Genomic DNA, 11,041 nt, shown 5'->3' with positions numbered 1-11,041 from the left:
TTTATCTCTGAGACATTTTTCATCACTTTATCAGTTTAGTTTACTAGCCAGGTACTCAGATATATCCATTTATTACAAAAGGACAGTACCACCTCAGTTATGGCTTCATTGCTTTGGGGCAAGGGGTGGGGAAGTTCTTTACCAAAATGGATGAGCAAAAAGATTAACTGATATCAGTCAATGATTATCACTTATAACAATTTATAGGCACTTTAAGGGAAAACTAAGGAAATCCCAACAAAAGCAAAGTTGTATTGAGTATAAATAATTAACTGACATTTAATGCATCCCTGATGGCTGGTCTAAAGCAATCATGATTATTCTATTATCCTTGCCAGTAATTAGTTCCAAATTAGTCATATGATCAATTGTGCTAGAGTTCTTAAAAATACTTCTTCACACCCAGCCAGTGTGGCTAAGTGGTTGAGCATCAACCTATGAACCAGGAGATCACGGTTCGATTCCCAGTCAGGGCACATGCCCAGGTTGCAGGCTGGATCCCCAGTGGGGGCGTGCAGGAGGCAGCCGATTGCTGATTCTCATCATTGGTATTTCTATCTCTCTCTCCATCTCGCTTCGTCTCTGAAATTATTAAAAATATATTTTAAAAAATACTTTCTCACTCCTAAGAGTGGTCTTCTTTCTCTGGATGTTGACATGCCTGAGCTATGATGCCAAGAATTTCTGCTATCATCTTTCTATTGCCTGAGGATGAAGTTGTTACCAGAAGGATGAAGGATGACAGAGTAAAGGGATGGTAGAACCCTCGATGCTTCATGAAATCATTATGCACCTGCATCTGTCGACACTGCCCTACCTCTGAACTTCCTTGTTATATGACAATAAATTTCTTTTTGTTTGAGTATTATTGGTTTTATTAATTATTTACAGCCAAAGCCTTCTAACTGATCTACTGAATGTTAGTGCCACGTGGTAACACTGATTTCCCCCAGGGGCTACTAAACTGCTTCCTATGACTCCTGTATTTTCAGTGTCATTAGAGAGCCCTCTGGAGAATATACATGGCTCCAAAATTTTAGAAACTCTCCCAGGTACCCAGCCCTTAATATATTGTCAGCGTTAGTTTATGTCAAAAGCTGCTGTTCTCTTTCTTGTAGCCACTGACCTCCATTGCAGATTCAGGCCAGGTTTGAGAATTTCTTTTCTTAACAGAAAGCATTAAAAATTCGCAGGTATTAAGATCCAGCTTACCTGTCACTTAAACTCTGCTTGAGTGCTGACCTCCTTTCACTGCTAGAATATGCTTCTGACTCCATATTGCCCATCTTGTTGCCTGTGTTACTGGCAAAGTGAAGGGACTACTTACAATCTTACCTTCAAGAGCTCCCCCTCCCCTGCCTACCTGAATTCTTGAACCATTCCTTCTCTGGCTTTCCGTGTCTTCATGTTTATTTGCAGCATGATAAAAAGTATTTACAAGAAGGAAATGAGTAGCCTAAAGTGCACTGGAGAAGTATTTTCACAGGAGTGACCACACAGTGTTTCATATTTCCCATGCCTGTTTTCCTTCCTGAGGTAAGGAGAATTTATAAGCTGTTAACTTTGTATGCTCTGCATGAACTGTTGTAAAAGTTTCAGATGCATATTGAATTTAGTTTTTTGTTTAACTACCAAAGATTCCAAAGAGAGGGGATAAATTAACCAGAAATATTTATTTCAAGAGCAACTTTTATTTAATTAAAATATCATTAGCAATAGTTCCGTATATAAAGGTAATAACTTATTTAATATAGCCATTTGTCATTTATAGACACCACCCCATTAACCTGAGTAATCAACTCTGTTTCCCTTCAGTTTCATTTAGTCAGGTTTAGGGGTAACCACATATTTTTCTATGGCTTGTGTTCGTAAAATAGTTTCTTGCAATCTGCTTTATGTGCATTTACACATATGAAAAAAGTCAAAATATATTAGAGAGCCTTTATTCTTGTATATTAACTATATGAAATTTAATTTCCTACCCATCAAAATATTTTTTCTTTTAATTATCAATTAGTTTCTCTTGTTCTCCTTGTAATATACTCCTGAATTACTTTCCTATCTGCTCTAAAGTTCTATGAAACTATTCATTATGTGTTACAAAACATTCTTAATCTAGATCTGCAATGGCTTGTTTAAAAAGCAATTTATCATCAAAATTTTAAAACTTTTGTGCTTCAAAGTACACTACTAAGAAAGTTAAAAGACAACCCAAAGAATGGGAGAAAATAGGTGTTAATCATATATCTGATGGATTTGTATCCAGAATGTATGTATGTTTGTTTGTTTATTTATTTATTTTAATTGCTTTTTTTTTGAGAGAGAGGGAGGGAGAGGGAGACAGAGAAAAAGAAACATCTATGTGAGAGCAAAACATCAATTGGCTCCCTCATGCACACTGGCATGTGCCCTGACTGGTGCACGGGACCACACCCAGCCACCTGAGCCGCACTGGCCAAGGTGCCAGAATGTATAAAGAGCTCTTACATTCAATAATAAAAAGACAAATCACCTTGCCCTGGCTGATGTTGCTCACTGATTAGAGCAGCAGCCTGAGCACCAAAGAGTTTTGGGTTTGATTCCCAGTCAGAGGCATGTACCAGGGTTGCAAGCTTGATCCCTGGCCCCAGTCAGAGTGTGCGAGGGAGGCAACCAATCAATGTGTCTCTCTCACATGGGTGTTCCTCTCTCTCTCTCTCTCTCCCCCTCCCTGTACTCCCTATATCAGTGGAAAAAAATCTCCTGGGATAAGGATTAACAAAAATAAATCTATATATATAAAAGGCTAATATGCAAAGTGCCCCCTCGGGAGTTCGACAGGGAGACTGGGAATTCGATCACTCACTATGATGTGCAATGACCACCAGGAGGAGGTGCGGAATGAAGGAAGGTGAGGATTTTAAAAAAAGATTAATGATTTTAGGGCAGTGAAAATACTCTATATGACATTATAGTGATGGATATACGTCATTATTCTTCTGTCTAAATCTATAAAATGTACAATACCAAGACTAAGGTAATCTATGGATTTTGAGTTATTTTGATGTGTAGATGTAGGTTCATCCTTGTAAAAAAAAAAAAAAAAAAAGAAAAAAAGTATCGTTCTGGTGAGTGATGTTTATAATGGGAGAGGCTATGCATGTGTGAGGGCAGGGGGTATGTAGAGATCTCTGAACCTTCCTCTCAATTTTATTATAAACCTAAAACTGTTCTTAAAAAAATAAAGTCTTTAAAAGAAAACAGAGGAATGAAAATTCCCAGCTATAGCAATGGACCAGAGCCCAGATGCACGTTTAATTTTGCCTATGCTTCCCTTCTCTACAACTCCTTACAATTTTAGATTGAAATTATCAAGGAAAAGAGTGAGAACAGTAGAAAGTTCACAGAATCAGAAACGTTGATATCTAAAAGGAACTATAATGTCATACAGAGTATTTTCACTGCCCTAAAATCATTCATCTTTTTTTTTTTTATCCAACCATTTTCTTTTATAGACCAGTAACTAAGATGTAGAAGAATTGATGACTTGTCTAAGGTCACACCATAGAGGCAGTGCCATGTCCAGAGCCCAGGTCTTTAGACTCTTAATAAAATGGTTCTTCCTATTGAAAGGGGCAAAAAAAAAGAAGAAAAAAGTGAACCCTCTATTTCTCGCTCTTATCAAAAACCTATACAATGTTATTTTTATTAGATTTCTGAGTCAGATCACTGATTATTAACTTGAATACACTTTCATTTGTAGGACACATCTATACTACTAAAAATAGCCACTCAAAAGATGGTTGTTTCATATTTTGCAAAACCAGTACAGCACAGCTTCAACATTTAAAGATGTCATTTTATTCATATTTATTTTTTAGGTTTTCTTTTCTCCATTAAAGGACAAGGAATTATTTAAAAACTGAAGTGAACAAGCCTGGCCAGTGTGGCTCAATGGTTGAGTGTTGACTCATGCACCAACAAGTCACAGGTTCAATTCCTGTTCAGGGCACATGCCTACATTGGGGGTTTGAGGGGCTGGAACTCCAGTAGGGGATGTGCAGGAGGGAGCCAGTTGATGTTGATGTTTCTGTCTCATTGATGTTTCTATCTCTTTCTCTTCCTTCCCTTCCTCTCGCTAAAATCACTAAAAGCATATTTTTAAAAATTTTAAAAAACTGAAGTAGACAATATTTATAGCACTAAATACATTTTTATATTGTTGATTTTTTAAAATATTTTTTATTGATTTCAGAGAGGGAGAGAGAGATAGAAACATCACTGATGAGAGAGAAACATTGATTGGCTGCTTCCCACATGCCCCACACTGGGGATTGAGCCCACAACCCATGCATGTACCTTTGACCAGAATTGAACCCAGGACCTTCCAGTCTGTAGGCCAACGCTCTACCCACTAAACCAAACCAGCTAGGGCTATATTGTTGATTTTTTAAATGTAATGAGCCCTGGATGGGTAGCTCAGTTGGTTAGAGCATCCTCCTGATACACCAAGGTTGTGGGTTTGACTCTCAGTCAGGGCGCATACAAGAATCAACCAATGAATGCATAAATAAGTGGGACAACAAATCGACATTCCTCTCTCGTCTCTCTCTTCCTCTTTCTCTGAAATCCAAAAAAATTTAAAGTAAAAATTTAAAATTTTTAAATGTAATGAACTGTGCTGTAGTCTAAAAATTATTAATTGTGTCATTTAAACATTTTTTATTGATTGAGAGAGAGAGAGAGAGAGAGAGAGAGAAAGAGAAACATCATTGTGATAGAGAAACATCATAGAGAAACATTGATTGGCTGCCTCTGAACCTACAACCTAGGTGTGTGCCCTGACTAGGACCAAACCTGAAACCTAGGCGACTGTGTCATTCTTTAGGGGTGTGTATTCTCTTTTTATACTAAGACTTTAATTAGAAAGCAAATGAGTAGAGGATAAATCCCCAAGTGGATACTATATCTAATATTAACTTTATTTCAGCTGGGTTAGAAAGATAAGATTTTGGGGGAGTCACAAACAACAGGAGGTGATTTTTAAAAAATGTATTAGAGACACATGGAATAAAATGTCAGAGATCATTTCTGCCCCAAAGTTCAAACGATTAAGTGTAAAATCAATGGACTTGTAAAACAAAGAAACTTTTTGTTTTAATTGACCAGAATCTCAACATGAGCCATTGGCATAAAACCATCATACAATCTTAGACTGCATTTATAGAAAGATGGTATTCACAACTGAAGTAGGCAGCTTCCTGCCTTGTGATGTTCCATGTCTATGTGTTATCCTGTGGGCTGGACCTAGTGACTCAATTCTAACAAATAGAATATGGGATTGTATTATAAAAAAGTCACACACAACTGTGGCTTCTCTCTCTTCCTCTCTCTTCCTTATCCACGCTTCTATCTCTCTCCCTGCCTCCCTCCCTCCCCCCACCTTCCTCCCTCCCTTCTTCCCTGGCGAGTAAACTGTCATGATGTATCATGATGGGAGCAATCCGATGGAGAGGCCCACATGGTGTGATGAGGAATTGAGGCCCTATTCAATATCCCATGAGAAAGTTCAGCCTGCCAGCAACCACATGGAATGAGTTTAAAAGAGATCCGTCAGCTCCAGTTCAGTCTTGGTTGATGACTTTATTGCAATTTCACCAGAGATGTTGAGCCAGAATCATTCAGCTAAGCCTTTTCTGAATTCCTGGCCCATGGAATTGTACGTTAATAAATATTTATTGTTGTTTTAAACTGTCAGAGTTTGAGGTAATTTGTTATTCATGAATAGATAACTAATACAAGGACAATGGAGTACTAGTAAAATGGAATTCAGTACCCAGACCACATCTAGAACATTTTCTTCAGTTCTGGGTGCTATCTTTATGCATATTGACAATCTGGAATGTCTCTGGGGAAGAGTGATAAGGATTGGGAAGGAGCTAGAAACTATATCACACAAGGAATCCTTGAGTGAACTCAGGACATTAGAGTAGAAAAAGGTAAATTTAGGAAGAAATTTGATTTCTACTCTTGGGTATCATAAAATCCTATAGAAGATCTACAAGAAACCTTTAGAAGTATTTAGTGGTCCAACACCCTCTTTTTATAGATCAGAAGTGAGGCTCAGAGTGGTTATGAGTCTGACCTAAGGTCACAGGACTAGTTACAGGCTGACCTGAGAATAGAACTCCGGATGACTGAATCAATGGCAGTTGTGCTTTTTGTAGCTCCAGGGATTTATTGATAGAAGCTAGAGGAAGGCCAACTTTAATAATTTGTGAGAAAGAACTTAAGCAATTAGAGCTCTTTAAAAATGCAATGGACAGTTAAGTGGTGTAGTGGGCTCCTGGATATTGGAAATGGCTAAAATAAATGACCTGGGTACCTACTTATTTAGACATTAAGTAAACTCAGATTACGTCTAAGCTTTCAATAAACTCTAGCATCTGATCCCATATTAATTTTAAGGTTAAAAGAATACAAAACAGCCTTGGTCAGTATTTCTAAGTGATTAGACATCAGTCCACACACTGAAGGGTCCAGGGTTCAATTCCCTGTCAAGAGCACGTACCCGGATTGCAGGTTCCATCCCAGCTCTGGTTGGGGCACATGCAGGAGGCAACCAATCAATGTGTCTTTCTCACATCAATGCTGCCCTCTCCATTCTTTCTCCCCCCTCTCTCCTTCCTTCCCTTCTGTCTAGAAAATCAATGGAAAAATATCTTCTGGTGAGGATTAACAACAACAACAACAGAAAAGACTATAAAAACAGACCAATAATTACCATGGTGGTAACAACAGAATTCTAGAATCTTAGAAACAAAACCCACTTTACAGAAATAATCAGTACATTCCCATTAAAGAATACCAGAACAAAATGCAGTCATAGTAACCATAGTTGAAATAAGAGCTAAACTCTAAAAACAAAGAATTTTACCCTTCAAGAAACAAAGAAGGAAAAGAAGAGCATATATTTTTAGATTTGGATTATTTGTGTATTGGAAAGGGACCCTGTAGTGACACTATGAGGTGGAGGCCCGTATTCTGGTCCTATTTACATCATGATGAACAGATTCAAGAGTCACCAGTGTAGGGCAGTGATAATCATTGTGGAAATTCTATGTATAATTATCTGTAAGTACAATGAAAAATCAGAGGACAGATAGGCTAAGAGATAATTCCTATAATTAAAGTGCAATAGAGACAGTACCAGCATGTATCACCAGCACTTTAACACCCACAATAAGACAACAAGGACTTAATCAGCTCAACACTTAACCATTATGTAAGAAGTGCTTTTTTAAAAGAATAATTGTGAATGTTTTTTCACTTATCAGATCCTCCAGAATCAAAAAATCATACTCTAATTCAAGTTGCTTTTCAGTTGTAAATAATTATCTTTCAGCATATGTGGTAAGTAATAAAACATTACTTAGAAATAAATTCACAACATTTATAAACCCAGAGGCTCATATTCATGATAGAGTGGGTCCTTCCTCATCTCAGTGAATCTTCCAGTAGATCACTTTAGAAATATCCTCAACTCCTCTCTCTTTTTTAATATCAGTTCTGTCTTCACAATCTATTCAGAATCTGACCACTTCTCAGCACTTCCACTGCTACTGTCCTGGTCAAAGCCAACATCATCTGTTGCCTGGATTCTGCTAACTGGCCTTTGTACTTTGGCTTTTGCCCTGCCTGCAGCCTATTCTCAATCCAGCAGCCAGAGCGACTTTTAAAAAATTTATGCCAACCCTGTCCGTCCTCTCTGCTTAATGGCTTTCCATCGGACTCCTCACAATGGCCTACAAGGCCATCCATGATCTGGCCCCTTAATTTTCTGATCTCATCTACAACAATCTTCACTCATTCCACTCTAGTCATACTGGCTGGCCTTCACAAACATATGGGGCACACACCTCAGGATCTTTGTACTTGCTGTTCCTTGTGCTTAAAATGCTCTTCGCCCAGATAGTCGCAGGTCTCAGGCCCTTATTACCTAACTCCTTTGTTCAAATAGCACTTTCTCAGTGAGGCCTTCCTCATCAACCCTATTTAAAATTACAACTTTCACAACATACACATTCCTTACCTACTATATTTTCCTTCACATTTCTTCTTACTGTCTTACTTGCTATATAATGTACCTATATTTTTTATCACCTGTTCCCCTCCCGCATTAGAATATAAGCTCTATGTCATAGAGGTCAGGAATTTTGTTTCCTTTATTTTTTGTTTTGTTTTGTTTTTGTTATTCCTCACTCAAAGATATTTTTCCATTGATTTTTAGAGAGAGTAGAGAGGGAAAGAAAGAGAGAAACATCCATGTGAGAGAAACACATCAGTTGGTTGACTCCTGCACAAGCCCCTGACCAGGGCCTGGACCGGGGAAGAGCCTGCAACCAAGGTACACGCCCTTGATGGGAATCAAATCCAGGACCCTTTGGTCTTCAGGCCAATGTTCTATACACTGAGCCAAACTGGCTAGGGCAGTGGTTCTCAACCTGTGGGTCGTGACCCCTTTGGGGGTCGAACAACCCTTTCACAGGGGTCGCCTAAGAACATCGGAAAACACATATATAATTACATGTTGTTTTGTGATTAATCACTATGCTTTAATTATGTTCAATTTGTAACAATGAAAATACATCCTGCATATCAGATACTTACATTACAATTCATAACAGTAGCAAAATTGCAGTTATGAAGTAGCAACGAAAATAATTTTATGGTTGGGGATCATCACAACATGAGGAACTGTATTAAAGGGTCATGGCATTAGGAAGGTTGAGAACCCCTGGGCTAGGGTGATTTTGTCTGTTTTATACACTGATATATCAAAAGTTCCTAGTACAGTGCTTTGCACATAGTGGGTACTCAATAAAATTTTGTTTAGTTAATTAGCAAAACCTCACTTTTTACAGTAGGGATTTTTATATGGAAACTACTTAGGCTATTGATAACTAGAGCAATTGACTTATTTTTAGTCTTAGATTGACATTGGCTTTGCAATTGCAGTGCATATTAGAAAAGGTACCTCTAATTAGCATTTTTTAGATATATGGAGAATTGCAGTTTTCATGAGTGATGAATCAGAACATTCCTGCGCATAGGTAAAAGTAGATATTTGCCGGAAGCAGTGTGTTCAGAGGAAAATTAAAAATTTCTTAACTATAGCTTATATTTAGTCAAACTAAATAAATATTTGCATGTTTTATGAACCTTTGTAAAATTCCTTTACCTGACCACAGCAATGTTTGGGGATTAAAAAATAAAACAAATCAAAATACAAAACAGGGTCATCAAAATATCAGTGTATTGCATCAGCTAGTCTCAAAATCAAAGGCAAGCCCTGGCCAGTATGGCTCAGTTGGTTGGAACATTGTCCCATGCACCGAAAGGTCAAGGGTTCGATTACTGGTCAGGGCACATACCCAGGTTTCGGGTTAGATTCCAGATCGGGATGCATACAGAGAGCAACAGGTCAATGTTTCTCTCTCACAATGTTTCTCTCTCTCTCTCTTTCTCTCGCTCTATCTCTTTCTCTGAAATCAGTAAGAACATATCCTTGGGTGAGGATTGAAAAAAAAGGCCACACACACACACACACACACACACACACACACACACAAAACAAAGATAAGCAGATTCACTTAAGCAGATTGCCACAATTGATTTAATAAATAAATCTGAATATATACTTCAGTATTTTAGAAAGGGTAAAAAGTCTTGAGATTGGTAAATCAGTGGCAACATTAGATCTTCTGATTTTAATATACATTTATTAAATTACCTAATTAAATAATGTTGTTATTTAGTTGATATTTATTTGAATGGCTTAAAGAGCTGCTTATAAAACTATCACAAATATTGAGCAAATATTCCTAAATTTTTATATTTATAGTATAACCAAGTATATTGCCAGTCAAGGCAAAAGAAAACTTACTCAGTACAAAACATGTTCCATTATGCTTGTTTGGAAGAAAATTGCTTTCTGTCTTCTACATAGCAGCAATATTATATCATTCGATTTCCTTTTGGCTGAAACGTTCCATGAATATAGGAGAAATGAGGTTTTCCTTTTTCTTTTTGTCTAAATGCTCTTATTTGAAACAAATAGTTGCACCAGGAGAGATGAAGTTTTATAAACACTTCAGATTTTATTAAGATCTGAAATCAAAGTTGGTTATAAAATAGAGGTATTTTTAGTAAAATGCAGTTAAATAATGTTAATAAAGTGTCTATTTCAGGATCAGTGTATAAGCCACAAATAATCATGATAAATTTGTGTACCCACCACCTGGGTCACTAGTACTGGTGCTCTGTGTGCCCCTCTCCGTCACCTCTTTCTCCAGAGAGGCACCTGTCATTTTGTGTCCTCCATTCATTTGCTTTTCCCAAAGCCCCACCATTTGCGTACATATCTCCAAATGATACATTATTTCATTTTGAAAACTAGAGTAGCAATCACACACTTACTTGTATGAGGAGAAAACAATACCGTCATCACTTTCGAAGGCTAGCAGGAAAAAATATGTTGAATAGAGTCTCAGGGTCATAGCCTGGCTTCAGCTCCTCTGAGCGTTTATACGAGATTTTCTCTGTAGTAATTCCTGGGAAACAGAGTTTATTAGAATTCATCCATCTGACATGGATGTAGTGTGGATCAGGTACTGTTTACACAGCTGAAGTTTGGTCAGACAGGGAAGGCTGCTCTTTAGTTTTTCTTTAACTCCTACATCCTATTTCTAGGTTTTAGGAATAAACCAAACCAGAATCTTTTGGGGTGAAATGACTGTCCACAGATGAAGAGGAGAATAAAACTTCATCAATATGTGGTCAAGACAAGCCAAACAGTACAGAAAAGTTCCCAGGTACTCTATCCTCAGACGATGACAGTGCTGCCCATGTCTGATTCTTGAGTCGTACTGCCCCACCTGGACTGGTTACCCTCATGTGTGGGACACAGCTGTCATCTGGGATTTCCTTTCCCCTCTATTGGAGTTTTAACTTCCTGTATTGCATATCTATCTTCCTCTTTCTTGGTGTAATCTCCCTTATT

This window comes from Myotis lucifugus, unplaced genomic scaffold, assembly GCF_000147115.1.
Source record: "Myotis lucifugus unplaced genomic scaffold, Myoluc2.0 scaffold_1, whole genome shotgun sequence".
NCBI classification, from domain to species: domain Eukaryota; kingdom Metazoa; phylum Chordata; class Mammalia; order Chiroptera; family Vespertilionidae; genus Myotis; species Myotis lucifugus.
The sequence above is the reverse complement of the archived record's forward strand: the minus strand, read 5'-3'. Positions refer to the sequence as shown.